This window comes from Camelus bactrianus, chromosome 3 (genome assembly GCF_048773025.1).
Source record: "Camelus bactrianus isolate YW-2024 breed Bactrian camel chromosome 3, ASM4877302v1, whole genome shotgun sequence".
Classification (NCBI taxonomy): Eukaryota; Metazoa; Chordata; class Mammalia; order Artiodactyla; family Camelidae; genus Camelus; species Camelus bactrianus.
Genome location: NC_133541.1, coordinates 8,380,801 through 8,394,029, shown reverse-complemented (window position 1 = coordinate 8,394,029; position 13,229 = coordinate 8,380,801). Strand labels below are relative to the sequence as shown.

Below are 13,229 nucleotides of genomic sequence, written 5' to 3'. Positions count from 1 at the left end.
GGGACAACTATGGGACTGGAAAGGAGGGTCTGAAATGAGATTTGGCAGACGGGTGACAGCAGCCTTGACAGCTCATCTTCCAGCTGATTTGCTTCAGGAGACACTTTGCCTATTGGTTTAATTTCACTTAGAAGATATTCTTTTCATTGAACTCAAGGTCATTATGTGTTAATCTCCCTGGTAAATGATGGAATACACTAAGACAGACGAATCTGTGTTTCTAAATCCACGTAGGATCAGCATTACTTTTGAAAATATATTTCTAAACATATTTATTCTCCCCCAAAGCTCTATTTCCAAAGACAGAAGAACAGAGAGGACAATAATAAGTATTAAACATATTTTTTTTAAAGTACATCTATTCTTTGCTTATAGATACTCAAGGTATACACAGCGCTCAAAGTCAGAAAATTACTCTCAGGAAACCATACAAATGCTTTATCTCCATGCTGCAAGTCATTTGCATTTCCTCTAGAAATTCCAAAAATCTTCTACACTTGGCATTTTTTTCTTCTCCCCATACCACACTTAAAAAGAGATGACTTGAGGTATTTTGAGCATATTATTTTATTTTAAGGAAACTGGGTTGCTAGAAAAATATATCTAGAAATTTAACCATAAACACAAGGAAAAAATACACTCAGATTTCTAGACTACTTTGACCTTCTGGATACATAGCTGAAGTAAAATAACAATGTCTTTTATTAATAGGCCCTTCCTAAAAGTGAGGTTAATTATGCAACTTTTCTAAGTCAAAAATAAGTCAGCATTTCTTGTTGAATATATGCTCTGGCTGTTGTATCCTTGAGTTTGCGCTGTGGTTCCTAGTGGGTGGATTTTAAGTAGGCTGCTCCCTTCAACGTGGCTGTGAGGTCTGGGAAGGGGGCTTTCACTTGTGGAGTGAGTTCAGGAGAGCTCATAGGTGAGCAGATCTCACCCGGATGGGGCCAGGGCCAAGTCACTCTGTGCCATCCTGCACGGAACAACCAGGAGTGGCAGAGCGTGTTCCCCTGACCAGACCCGGGAAGCCAGAAGTGGGCCCTGGATGGACTCAGGTGGAAACTCAGACTTTGGAGAAGGGGACAAGATGGATTGTCCCATGCACCGACTGGCAGGCTGCTGGTGTCCTTGTGGTTGACCTGGTCCTTCCATTTAAGTTCCAAGAACCTGCGGTTTGACCCATGCTTATTAATGCTCATTCTCAGATGTGCCGTACTATTTTCTTTCTATTCTGTCCTAGTTTCTGGGCTGCTCTTTTGGAACAAACCTGGTCTGCTTACCTCTGCCAGGACAGTGGGCTGCTGCACTAAAAGTGGGGTGAGCATTTCCTGGGTAAAAAAAAAACCCTAAAGAGTTTCTGGTGGAGCTCAAGGGATGCAGGGAAGAGCTGATGAGTCCCTGAACTCAGCCCTCTTGGTGATTCTTCATCTGTCCAAACCTTGGGGAGCAGCACAGTGTCACCTGTAACCATAACCATGGGTCTTCCAAAGACTTAAAATACATGAACAAGAAATAGGACTAGGCAATTTGAGTGGGGCATAAAATGACATATCTTTTTACCTATGTCTGGCCATGTTAAGAAAACAACTGATGGGGTCGATCAGATGATCTAGCACTTTTTTGTCAATTCTTGGATGCCATGGATATAAAAGAAGAAAAACAGGACTGAAAAGAGAATACTTGAGGATGAAGACTGTAATGTGCCCTGGCTCTCTGGTAGGAAAATCCAGTTAAGATGTAAACATCCAGAACCACGCTTTCCGGGCTGAGGTTTTTCAGGATATTAATACAAGCTCGTTGCATCCTAAGGCTCACACATGGCAAGAGTTCCTTTTAAGGTCACTTGCGAGCCACAGCAGCATCGGGATCTCTTCTGGGAGCATCCAGCATCCAGCAGCGCCCTCCCTGCTACTCTCCTCTGAGGGGGCAGTTTAACCACATGGCTAAAATTCAAGCACAAGGGAGGGAAGTAAAGACAAGACAAAATCAGTTACTTATTTTGGAGACATAAGAGATCCTTCGCATTTCAGCACAGAAGTTGAGGTGAATCAGGAAATGGATGGCGTTTTTCAAATCACATGAATCAGCGCCCCAGGATTCATCATTTTCACCAAATGTTTGGTCAGTTTTCTCAGTCTTTTATGTGGTCTGCATGGCTAACCTAATACAGCATAGGTTTAACACAGTTATGATATTATTTTTAAAAGAAGAGAACCAGACAGTTTGGTTTTGAAATGATCACCTCTAGTTTTGAATGTGATGAGAAGTGACAATGTCAGGAGTTCTTCAGGGAGCAAAGACTTTTCAAAGGAAAAAACCCCAGAAATTTCATTTGGAAAAAGAAAACACCTGTGGATTCTATGTTAATAAGCTGAGTTGTCGAGAGCCTACTTTCGTGCTGGGCCCTGGGTGAGCAGTTCACTTAACGCCACCTTCTTTTTCCTTTAATGCTGACAAAGGACACATGTGCCAGCAGGTTTATTTAAGCTCCTGGGGAAGAGACTACAGCTCAGAAAAGTTCAGGAACTTTCTCCAGGTCACAAGGCAAAATCATGACAGTTTGAGTTTCACTTCAAACTAAGGATGTACCCTAAATGATTATTTGGTTTCTCCTACTCTTTCTTATTATTAATTAGTAAATCATTATCACTAAAAATACATATTTTAAAAATGCTTCAGTGGAGCCTCTAAACTGCCTGTAAAATTGACTCCCCCCCCAACCCTGCAACATGCACGTAAAGTTACATAACTTACTGAGTTAAATGTCATGTTATCAGCCCTCCTGGGTTACGGCGTAGAAAGCTATTTTCTTCCCACTGCTTAGCTCTCTACACGCCGAGGATTTTTCTGCAAGTGTACATGCCTTTAACTGGAGTGTCAAGGGGTAAGCTCAAGGAGCCAGACACACTTGGGTCCTAATTTTCATCTCCCTTTGCCCTGGTGGCTGGAGGCTCCACAGGTCTACCCACTCATCCAAGAACTGCAAGGTCAAGTGTAAGGCAATGTCCTCCCCCACTCTCCCCCTCCCCAGGAGCAGCCCCACTAGACCTTGGCTGAGACCAACTAGAGCTTCCTCCTCCCAGGAGGAGCGCTGGCTCCTGGGCCTCTCTGCCACGTAGGCGGTAGACCTGGAACGTCAGGAATGGAGCTAGTGCTCCACGTGCCAAGCACAGAGGAGAAGTGTTAAGCTTTTCATTAAGGCCCCAGGAGCCAGGCGGCTGCCAGGCACCAGGCGGAGTGCCCCCAGCACAACCCAGGGAAGAATGCCGCTCAGGGGCCCGCCCAGCCACAGACATTTCCTGTGGACGTCTTAAAGGAAATCCGAGTGAGGCCTTGAGTACCCACAGCAGCTCCATCACCGGTGCTACAGAGAAACTGGAGACCTGAGGCTGGGCTGAGCTTCCATGGAAACCTGCAGAACTGCTTTCCTTTAATTCTTTCATTAAAAAAATACTTCCAGAAAATAAAGACACATCCATTTCAATTTGTATTGTCCTTTTCTTGGATGTGCCTGGCTACTGCAGGAGCCATGACACCTCGCAGCCAGTGATGGAGTCTCTGCTTCAGAGATGAGCTGATGGCACAGTTATGGGCACACTGGGCCATTCCCAGCACCACCAATCCCAAGAACCCAGCGCTGGCTCTGGAGCGATTATGTGACAGTGGGCCATAAGGGTTCCGTATGTCACTGCAGTAAGATGGCAGTGGTAGGGGCGTTAATGAGTTTCCTAATGCAAGGGAAACTTGAAAGCCATCCTCTGAGGCCAAGATGGAGAAAAAGGGCCCAGAGAGACTGTCCCCCATCCCCATCCAGAAGGAAAAGGTCAGGCGCGGCCCTTCAAGGTTCCATATGGAAGTTTTTCAACAAAGTATCAAATTCTAGGAGTCTTGAAAAGTACTTTCCTTTCCAATTACAAATCATTTCCCCTGAGTACTTGCTCGATAAAGTTGAAAGACACAACAAAAGTGCAACAAGTAACATTTGCCCTGTAATCGGAGAAGCTGACTTTGTCCGTCTGGGGGCTCCTCTCTCAACGCTCAGCGTGGCTACTTGAGGACCCCCTGACCTGCCTCCCCGTTAAATTTCTCTAATTTAACTCTGCTGAAATTGACCCGACCTAGCCTGGAGGTGCACCCCCAAATTGCTCCTCTAAGAACCCGCAGCAGCTTCCTCGGTCTTTGAGAAGTTTCCAGCTCAGAGCACGTAAGAGGATGTCACTCAAAAAGAACAAAATCACAAACTTGGAGTCGGGAGGACCCGGCGGTCCCTGCCCACCCCCACCACACGACCGGATTCCGCCGGAGGACACGCACGTACCTGGAGTCGAGGCCATCAGAGTGGACGCGCCACGTCTCGGGTCTCGCCCGCGCTGCCTCCCGCCCTTTATACCGCACCCCCTGCCCCCCCCCCCCAGCAGCCACGTCTGTGCGGCGGGACGGGGGGGCGGGGAGCCACTGAAGGTCTCTGCGAGGCTAGGGGAAGGGAGTCCCTGAAAGTCCAGGCTCGTGCTCACTCGCACTGAAGAGGAAGGAGTGGGGCTCCTGGAGTCCAGGGGACCCCCCGGGAGCGGAGGGGGTCTGGTCCGGGGAAGGGGCGGTGTCGGGGGAGGGGCCCAGGGAGGTCAGGCGCGGGGTGGGGCGCTCGGGTTTCACCCGGGCGGGGAAGGGGAGGAGGCGGTGCGGCGGCGGGGGCGGGGCCGGGGCGGGGCGGGGGCGGGGCGAGGCGGCTTCGCGCTCCCCGCCTGTGCTCCCCGCGCCGCTCTACTCGCCGGGAAGGCGGCGCCGGCGGCGGCTGCTCTCGCTTCGCCTGCTCCCGCGCGCTGTGCTCCTGCCGCGCGTGGGCTTCGCAGCCCCCGGCCACCTGCACCCCTGCCCGGCAGTGGCCCTTACCCTCCACCTCTTCTCCACAGCGGCGGCCCCGCCCTTGTGGCCCATCCCCGCGGCTTCAGCACCCAACTTTGCCTCCTCACCCTTCGCCCCCGCTGGGCGCGAACCTGCTCACCACCCGTCCGGCCGTGCGCCCGGGGACAGTGCGTCTGGCGCGCGAGCCGGCGCCGCCAGCACGGAGCACAGCGAGTTGGGGGTGACTCTGGGGAAGTGGCGGGGGTCGGCAGCCGCTGCCTCGACTTCCCTCTCCGGGCGCTGAAGAAGAGCCTCAGAGCTGCTCCGGGCCCCAGGCGCTGGATGACTGGCACGGGGAGAGCTCCGCACACCTGGTGAGCGACCCCCTGTCCTGATCCTGCGCGGCGGTGGCCGCAGCCCCGACCGAACCGCGTTGGGGCCAGGACCTGGGGGTGGCAGTGGTCGGCGGGTGGGTCTGTGGATCTCGGGCAGGATCTTTTTGCAGGCACTGGGCAGGGGGTTGCACGTACAGGATTAGGACTACCATCAGCGCGGGGGCTTGTAAGTGGGCAGGAAGTTTGTGTCTGCCTTTAACGACGGCGAGCGTGCAGAGATAAGGAGCAGAAGCAACCCGGTGGGCGACCCGGTGGTGGGAGAGAGGGGACCGCTGCCCGACATCTCCGGAAGATGAGCAGTGGAGGTCTGTGCACGCACCCGGCGCGTGTCTCCGCTCCCATTGTCGGGAGCGAATGGCAGGGGTCCCGGTGGCCGGGACTTAGCAGCCCTTTTGCCGCTGCCTGGGTCAGGGTTCTCCTGGTCCAGTTACAGGGGCTTTGCGGTGCCCGCGAGAGACGTGGAGGTAGTGGGACTTAGGCTCAACTCCGCCAAGCCCTTTGATTAATGAGGGAGACTGAGGCTGGCGGCCACTCTTAACGCCGCGGCTGGGGATGTGTAGGCCTGGGGAACCAATTGCCCGGTGGGCTGCAGCCAGGCCAATTGCCTTCTGCGGGCATCTCTCCGCCGCTCCAGGATTTCGCATCCTCTGGCTCAAGGTTTCGGAGCCGGAGGTAGATCTGGGCCCTGGCGGGTACTGATCCGCCCAAGATGTGCGGGGAAGACGCTGCCGAGTAGGGGTCTCCCCGGGATCGCTCCCCGCAGCGCCCACTGCCTGGCCGGCGCAGTCAGATCCTGATTCCCCGGGCTTTGGCGGGAAGCGCGTTCACCTCCTCGCCCTTTCCTTGCTTTTGTACCTGGTTGCGGCTGTTTGGAGTTGGGATTTAACTTTCTTGCGCTTGCGGCGTCCCGGGGATCCCCGGCAGGGGGCGCTGAGAGCGAGCGCTGGAAGGGAGCGAGAGGATGCTAGGAGCAGTTGCTCTGTGCCGGTGAGTGGGTGGGGGTCCTAGGCAGCAAACACCAGGACCAGGCAGATCTTGCAATAATTTCATAGAGGTAGAGGGTGCCGGGGAGCTGATCTCTTGACCAGAGAGAGTTGTCAGCCTTGTTACAAGAAGGGACCGGAAAGATGGTTGCCAAACTCAAGTCCTTTAAATAGACTCCTTCCAGAGACAAACGTATCCCTGTAAACTTTTCCTGTTTGTGAGTTTGTCTTCCCTACTGTGACCCTTGTGTTTATTCAAAAAGAAATAAAAATTGAGTGAAGATAATGTGAATTATGTTTAATACTGACATAAAGTTCTCATCAAGAGCATATTGCTTAAAATGACAGGAGGTACATATGATTGTTAAAATTTTTTTTTAAATTGAGGTTTATGTTGAATTTTGTTTTTAAGGAAAACAATTGAATGTCACAGTCAGCTTATCCAGAAGGTCTCTGTCATGATGGCCAAGTTTGGAAACAACAGACATGTTATTATTATAGAGTTAGTCTTTCCTAAGGAGATGCAGAAAGACAAAAACAGACTTTACTAGGGAAGATTTTTAATACCTAATTAGGATTGCTAAATTAATTGTTAATTCATGCCAGTTTCATTATTGAAGAGAAGGTAAAGTTTATCGTGCACTAGAGTGGCCAGTTCACCATTTTATTCAAGCAGATAATACCTTAAGTTGTGTATCACTTAAATCACTTTTCTTGTCTATGTTGTCTTTAAGGAAACAGGATTTTGTACCCCAAAAGATTTTTTTCCATGTATGTCTTAAATGAAAAAGCAGTCCAAAATATAACTACTTGGGTCACTTGAAACAGATTTCTTTTTCCTTGAATTTCTTTCCTGAAAAAACGTTGCCGTAAAATAGCAGGTCATCCACCGTGTTGCCCTGGTCACGCTGATCATTTGCATACTCGTGGAACCGCAGGGTTGATGAACTGTACATGTTTTTACACGCTTTTAGCTGATATGTAGTTTTCTTAACAAGGAGAAGATGGATGATGCTAATCATTTTATGCTTTTTACAAATTGCACTAACTTATTTGGTTGTTTTAATGGCTAACAGCTGCGAGGTTCCTGCTGAGAGCAAAGACTTTGGTCTCCTGGGTGGTAAAGCTTGCTTTTGTCCAAAAGAAGTTTTTGAGATGTTCAGAACTTGGTAAAAATAAACCTGTGTTCTTCAGTGCCTTTTCCTCTTAAAATTGTTTCTTCTCCACGTCTGGATAGTATAGAAAGGTACAGAAGTCGGCTGTGGGAGCAAGGTGACTATCCCCACGTTCACGTAAACTTTTGCTTAAGTTTTGGAGAGTTCGTAGAGCTTCTGAATTTCCATCCACGCTTTGCAGCAAGAAATCTTGCTTCACTTTCTTTTAATTTGTTTTTAACTGTGTGTACTTTGAAGAGTACAGTTTTGGGTTTTTTTTTTGTTTGTTTGTTTTTGTTTTTTTTGTAGCAGGAGGTGGGGAGGTAATTCAGTTATTTATTTATTTATCTTTTAACGGAGGTGCTGGGGATTTAACCCAGGACCTTGGGTAGGCTGAGCACCAGCTCTACCACTGAGCTACGCCCTCCCCCTTGCTTCACTTCAGACTGTTGATCAGAGATGTGGTGTTAAACACAACAAACTTCTCTCTGTACTGCACGCTAAATGCTCCAGATAACAGATGTCAGCTCCTTGGGACTCTGTCATATGCTCCTGATACTAGAGAGAGCTGCTTAACGGGACCATTACATTGTTTTTATTAAGTTGGTGGTGACTTTGAATGATTCCAAATGTCCATTTTTGTTGTTGTTGTAAAGTCACTGAAATTGAGGCTTTGCTTCTGATACACACACCTGGAAGTGGGGGAGGGGGAAACAGAACTTCGTTAAATGTCCAGCCGAAGGTCTAAAGGTGTTCCATTACATACACAAGTAATCATGAACTCTAGAGTTCACTAAGATTAGAACTAATCCTAAGAAGAGGTTTGGGTTACAAATCCTATGGTTTGCGACACAGAACAAGTTAATTAGTTTAAAATAGAGTCAAGGAATCCATTTTTGTAGTAGTCTATGCACAAGTGTTTGAGAGAAGTAGCCACATCCTGCAGTAAATCCTCCATAATTCTTGACTCTAAAATTATACCATATTTGTATTTTAAAATGTTTCTAAAATTGTTGCTATAGCTACTTAGACAAATTGCTTAGGATATAATTATAACCACAAGGTGACAAATTTTTATGTTTTTATGTTTAGTGTTAAATAATTTTTAAAATGTAAATTATGGTGTCTAACAAATTGAGTTACACAAAGGTACAAAGTGTGTAGTGTGGGACCTTGTGCATTTCTGCCCACACTCATCTATTTGCACATTTATACAAAGAAAGTGAACTATTTTCTTGAGTCCTAAAATGAGTACATATATGGACTTTAAGTTGTTTATACTGTCTTTGTGTACTGTTGTTGGTAACATAGACATTTTCACATATGTCTGCAGCAACCTTTTAAAACTGAGGTGCAGAAGTTTTGTTGAAAATTTCTGTTTTTTGTCACTCTGATTGCTAGCCTTGTAGACATGATCTGCTGTAGATAGGGGGCAATCTGCTGTCTCTTAATTCCTGCACAAATTGGTAGCATCATCGAGATAAATTCAACAGGTGAGGAGTAGCTAACTCATCGGGAAGCAGTTTGAAAAAGCAACTTTTGATGTGCTTGATAAATACATCACCGATTTCTTTGATGACTTTATCAGGTTCTTGTTATCTAGATATATAGAATCAATTTCTAATGGCAAGAAAAGAAGAGAAAAATTAAAGTAAGCTAGAAAATACATAGATAAAGTAGTTTTGATTCAGGATTTAAGCCAAACGGAGCAAAGCAAACAAAAACTTGATCCAAGAAAAGGTTGTGTGTAATAAGTAATTTATTATAATGTACTGGTATTGACACAGTTAATCTTTGTCATCTAAAAGTTCTAGAGCTAAGGAAACTTGACTCTGAATTTCATAGTATTCTGAAGCAACTTCAAAGACAAGTTATATTTCCCTGGGGCATGACATTTAAAATAGGATTAACCCAACCATGGGCTCAAGAAAACAGAAACTCTTCTCAAAGGAGTTGCTGTTGTCTTTTTCTTTTTCTTTTTCTTTACCTCTTTTATTGTCCAGGATTAATGGTTATTTGACAGGAGCAAAGATGAGCACTTAACTTCTGTTTCCTAAGTTTTAAAATGTATTAGGATAGTATTGCTGCATTTGGAAAAAATTAAATGGTTCTTTACTCTTTTTTCCTCACGTATACTGGAATTGGTTTCCTGATTAGTATTGAAGAACACTGCATTTTAAAAGAATATAAAGTTTTAGAGAGTGAATTGCTTTTATTTCTGAAAGGCTATGAACTCACTAATCTTTATCTTCCCATCTGTCCTTCATTACTTGTCACCGTATCTCTGTGGGATTGGCTTCCCTAGGGTTCCTGTAGCAGAATGGGGAGGTACACATTGGAACAATTTTATTTTATGTTGCATTTTCATGTACATTTGGGAGTAGATCACATTACTGCAATAGGTAATTCAATTACAGATATGTATGATAAATAACCAGAAGACTGATGCTATCAGAAGACAGTTCTCCTGCAGAAATAAAACTGTATTTGCTGAGATGTGAAATTAAATAAGTTCTAGGCAAGTGACAGTCAGGATTGAGCAAGGGCAAATTGTGCACAGGAAATAGACCCTCTTTCAATCAGTTCAAATTCACCCAACATTTGGCAATGATGTATCATGTGCCCATGCAGAGAAAAGCAGAGCCAAAAAAAAAAAAAAAAGAAGAAAAATTCTGCTAAGCCGTTTCCCGTGAATTGTCTGCAAAATCATCAAACGGCTAAAATTTCTTGGAAGAGGTACGTTCCTCACAAATTGACTCCAAATTCAATTCCATACAAAGAACTTCCCTTTCTGTAAAAAAAAAAAACAAAACCTGGGGATGTGATACATCTTGGAGAGGGCTTCTGAAGCTGTGCTCAGCCAGCCACCAAGGATGCAGCTGACCCGCTGCCAGGACTCCTCCAACATGCTGTGCCAAGAGAGTGCTCCGAACGGAGGCCAGGGACATTTATGGCTGGACGTCCTGCAGCCAAATGGGTTTTAGAATCCCAGCTGGCTTCTGTGATTCCTCTTACAGGGCCGAGATTTAGATCTGCCGTAAAACTTTACCGATTGGGAAGCTGAGAACACTGTTTGTAACTGGTGGCATAAAGCAAAAACAATTGCTCTGGATGTGAAACTTCTTTGTTCAGTAGACACTGTCATTAAGCCATTGCTCATGCCAGGTGATGTACAAGTAGGAACTGAGGAAGAGCTTGCTTCTGAGACGCCTGTCGTGTCAGTTCCCTTGTGTGCTGGCTGTGGACTTGACTTTGGGAGAGTTGTTCTGGGGAAGCTGGGTAGAATAAGTGCCAGAAAACTGGGCTTTCACAGAGCTGCTCGTCTAATGGGGCGGGGCAGGCGGGAGAAGCCTCAGCCTCCAGGGAAGCAGGCTCTGGCGAGGGAGGGGTCCCCAGGGGACAGGCCCGCCTGCTGTGCTGGAGAGATGGCGGTGGCGGTGGCGGTGGACGGATTCCAGGACAGCTGGAGTGGGTGGTGAAGGCAGCAGCGCTGACAGTGGCGTGACCGTCCCTGCGTGATTCAGGGCTGTTGGATAGAGGTCCTGTGGGGGCCCTGCACAGAGCTTGAGGGGGCAGTGTGTGGATGGCCTTGGAGATGGCCACGTGCCCGCATCGCCTCTGTGGGTCCTCCCAGAAGCAGGTCCTCCAGAAGAGAAAAGGGAAGGTGGAGTTGGGAAGCTGGATAGGACTCTCGTGACGAGAGTGGTGAGGATGTTGGTTACCAAGGTAGGGGCTCAGGAATGACAACACAAAACACATCCCTTGAACTAAGTTCTGACCAGGAGATCAGGTTGAGGGAGCTGTTTGGATGCAGTGACAGAACCAAGCAAGCAGGACTAGCTGCCTGCGAGTGAGGGTCCAAAGCTTGTCAGACTGCTGCTGCTTAGGACCGGCCCGGGGGCCAGGACCCTGCAGCGGGACAGAAGCCATTCTGGCTGTGGGGGTGGGGCAGGATGTGCTCCTGAGGCTGGGAAACTGGGGGAGTCCTGTTGACCTTGGCTCCCTGACTGCACTTGGCGCTGCTGCTGTCCCTCCCTCCTGGCTCCAGCCCCTCCAGCCTCCTTTCCAAGCCCTTGCCTGTTCTCTTCCTTCTGCATTTTGCTTGAAGGCTCACGACTTCCAGATCTTGCTGCTTTGAGGGCTTTTGCTCAAATATCCCTTCTTCAGCATCACACTAAGACAGCATCCCTGCCCTCTTTCCTCCAAGTCACGCTAAGACAGCATCCCCTCCCTATTTCCTCTCTTCCTCAGCCTCCTCTTTTTCCCTTGGTAGCATTTTGCGTCAGACCAACACACTGTATTTTTTAAAGTCTTTCCCCAGTAGAGACTGTAAGCTTGGGAGACGGACTCTGCCATTGGTCAATCTCCCGCGCCTAGAACGGCACTTGGCACACAGGCTGCTCTCGGTTCATATGTGGTGGATGAGTGAATGAATCAGTAAAGGCCCTCGTGTAGTGTACAAAGAGGACAGACCACAGTGTAGTGTCCTGGAAAAAGACTGTGGCTTAAACGAGCCTTTGGGAGCTAACCATGGATGCTAAATACAGTTTATAGTCTTTATACAAATGGAGAAAATGTTTCCAATACTCTCAAACTGATCTGTTACCACAGTCCTGAAATACAGATGTCTTTGTGAGCCGAGGACCGTGTACTTCATCTCTCCGAATACAGGGCTGCTTGTCCCATTGTGAAAGCTTGTTCAGTGAGGGGATGACCTTGCTGGACTTGGAGATTAGCAGAAAGCACTTGAAGTGTATTGAAATAGTTTATATATATTAAAACATTAAAAAAGTGCACTGCAGGGATGTTTACTTACTTAAAATTGAATCCCCCCCACCCACTGGCACACAAATTCTGGGGAATGTATTGTATCATTACGTATTTTCACACATTACAGAGATTTTTAGAAATTCTAGGCTATTTTAGAATGATAGAAGTCTTTCTTATTTTATTTCTGAGATTAGGCCAATAAGCCTTGTCACTTAGTTGGATTTATAGATTTAATAAGCTGAAACAGATGAGCGGATAAACAAAATGTGGTCTGGCCATACAATGGACCATTATTCAGCAATCAAATGAGTGGACGCTTGATAAAGCCTGTGATGTGTGTGAACTTTAAAACATTATGCTTAGTGAAAGAAGACAGTTACAAAAGACCACATATCTTATGATTCCATTTATGTAAGAAATGTCTAGAAATGGTAAACCCATGAAGACAGAAAGCAGCTTCGTGGTTGCCTGGGGCTGGTGCTGATGCCTGGAAGCGACTGCAGATGGGCAGGTGGGGCCTTTCTGGACGACGGAAATGTTCTAAGACTGAATTGTGGAGACAGGCACACAACTCTGCACATTTGCCGAAGATCACCGAATTGTACACTTGCAGTGCGTAGGTGTTACGGTAGGTAACCTATACCTCATTAAAGGTGTTTTAAAATAAAAGAAATCTGGGGCGTAATCTCTAGTTTAGAGTTGGTTAGGCTGCCCATGGCCTAAACAGATCCTGCTGCGTTCATGGGGGACTGTGTTCTGTGTTTCCGTGATTTTCACAAAGCGTAGGGCTGAGGCCACCGGATGCCAGGATGAGCAGGGTTTCTTTGATGCGGCGGCCCTTCCTGGGAAGTCTGTCAGAGCTGTGATCTCTATCGTGAAAACAAACAGACCCAGGTTGTTTTCAGATGAGACCATGAAACTGAGTCAAATCAAAAGCCAGCAGCCACGCTGGCTGCTCGGTGTTTGCTCCACCCCGAGTCCCAGTCGTTTGTCAGACGATGCTCCTCTTCTACCAGCTTTTGTTGGTGCATCAGCATTGCTCTGGACAGGGGTCGGGGTCAGGTGCAGATCTTGGAAAACACACA

General features: G+C 47.2%; 1 protein-coding gene, 1 long non-coding RNA gene and 1 other non-coding gene across 6 annotated transcripts in view; 1 reads left to right on the top strand and 2 right to left on the bottom strand.

Annotated features, from left to right (window-relative positions):
* Positions 1 to 326: 326 nt before the first annotated feature.
* LOC123615352 (uncharacterized) lies at positions 327 to 4,672 on the bottom strand. The gene is made up of 2 exons (XR_006722921.2): positions 4,319 to 4,672; positions 327 to 1,943 (listed from the first exon to the last, which is right to left on the bottom strand). It is a non-coding gene; the product is annotated as an uncharacterized LOC123615352 (long non-coding RNA).
* Positions 2,043 to 2,112, bottom strand: LOC123615354 (small nucleolar RNA SNORD123). Its single transcript, XR_006722923.1, has one exon. It is a non-coding gene; the product is annotated as a small nucleolar RNA SNORD123 (small nucleolar RNA).
* A 69-nt stretch (positions 4,673 to 4,741) lies between the features above and the next one.
* Positions 4,742 to 13,229, top strand: part of SEMA5A (semaphorin 5A) — a 444,304-nt gene continuing 435,816 nt past the window's right edge. For 2 of the 4 annotated variants that reach the window (XM_074356161.1, XM_074356165.1), the window contains exon 1: positions 4,742 to 5,216. The gene's annotated coding sequence lies outside the window, so the exon portion shown is untranslated. The remainder of the gene's footprint in view (positions 5,217 to 13,229) is intronic. The other 2 variants (XM_074356152.1, XM_074356145.1) reach the window with 1 other exon arrangement.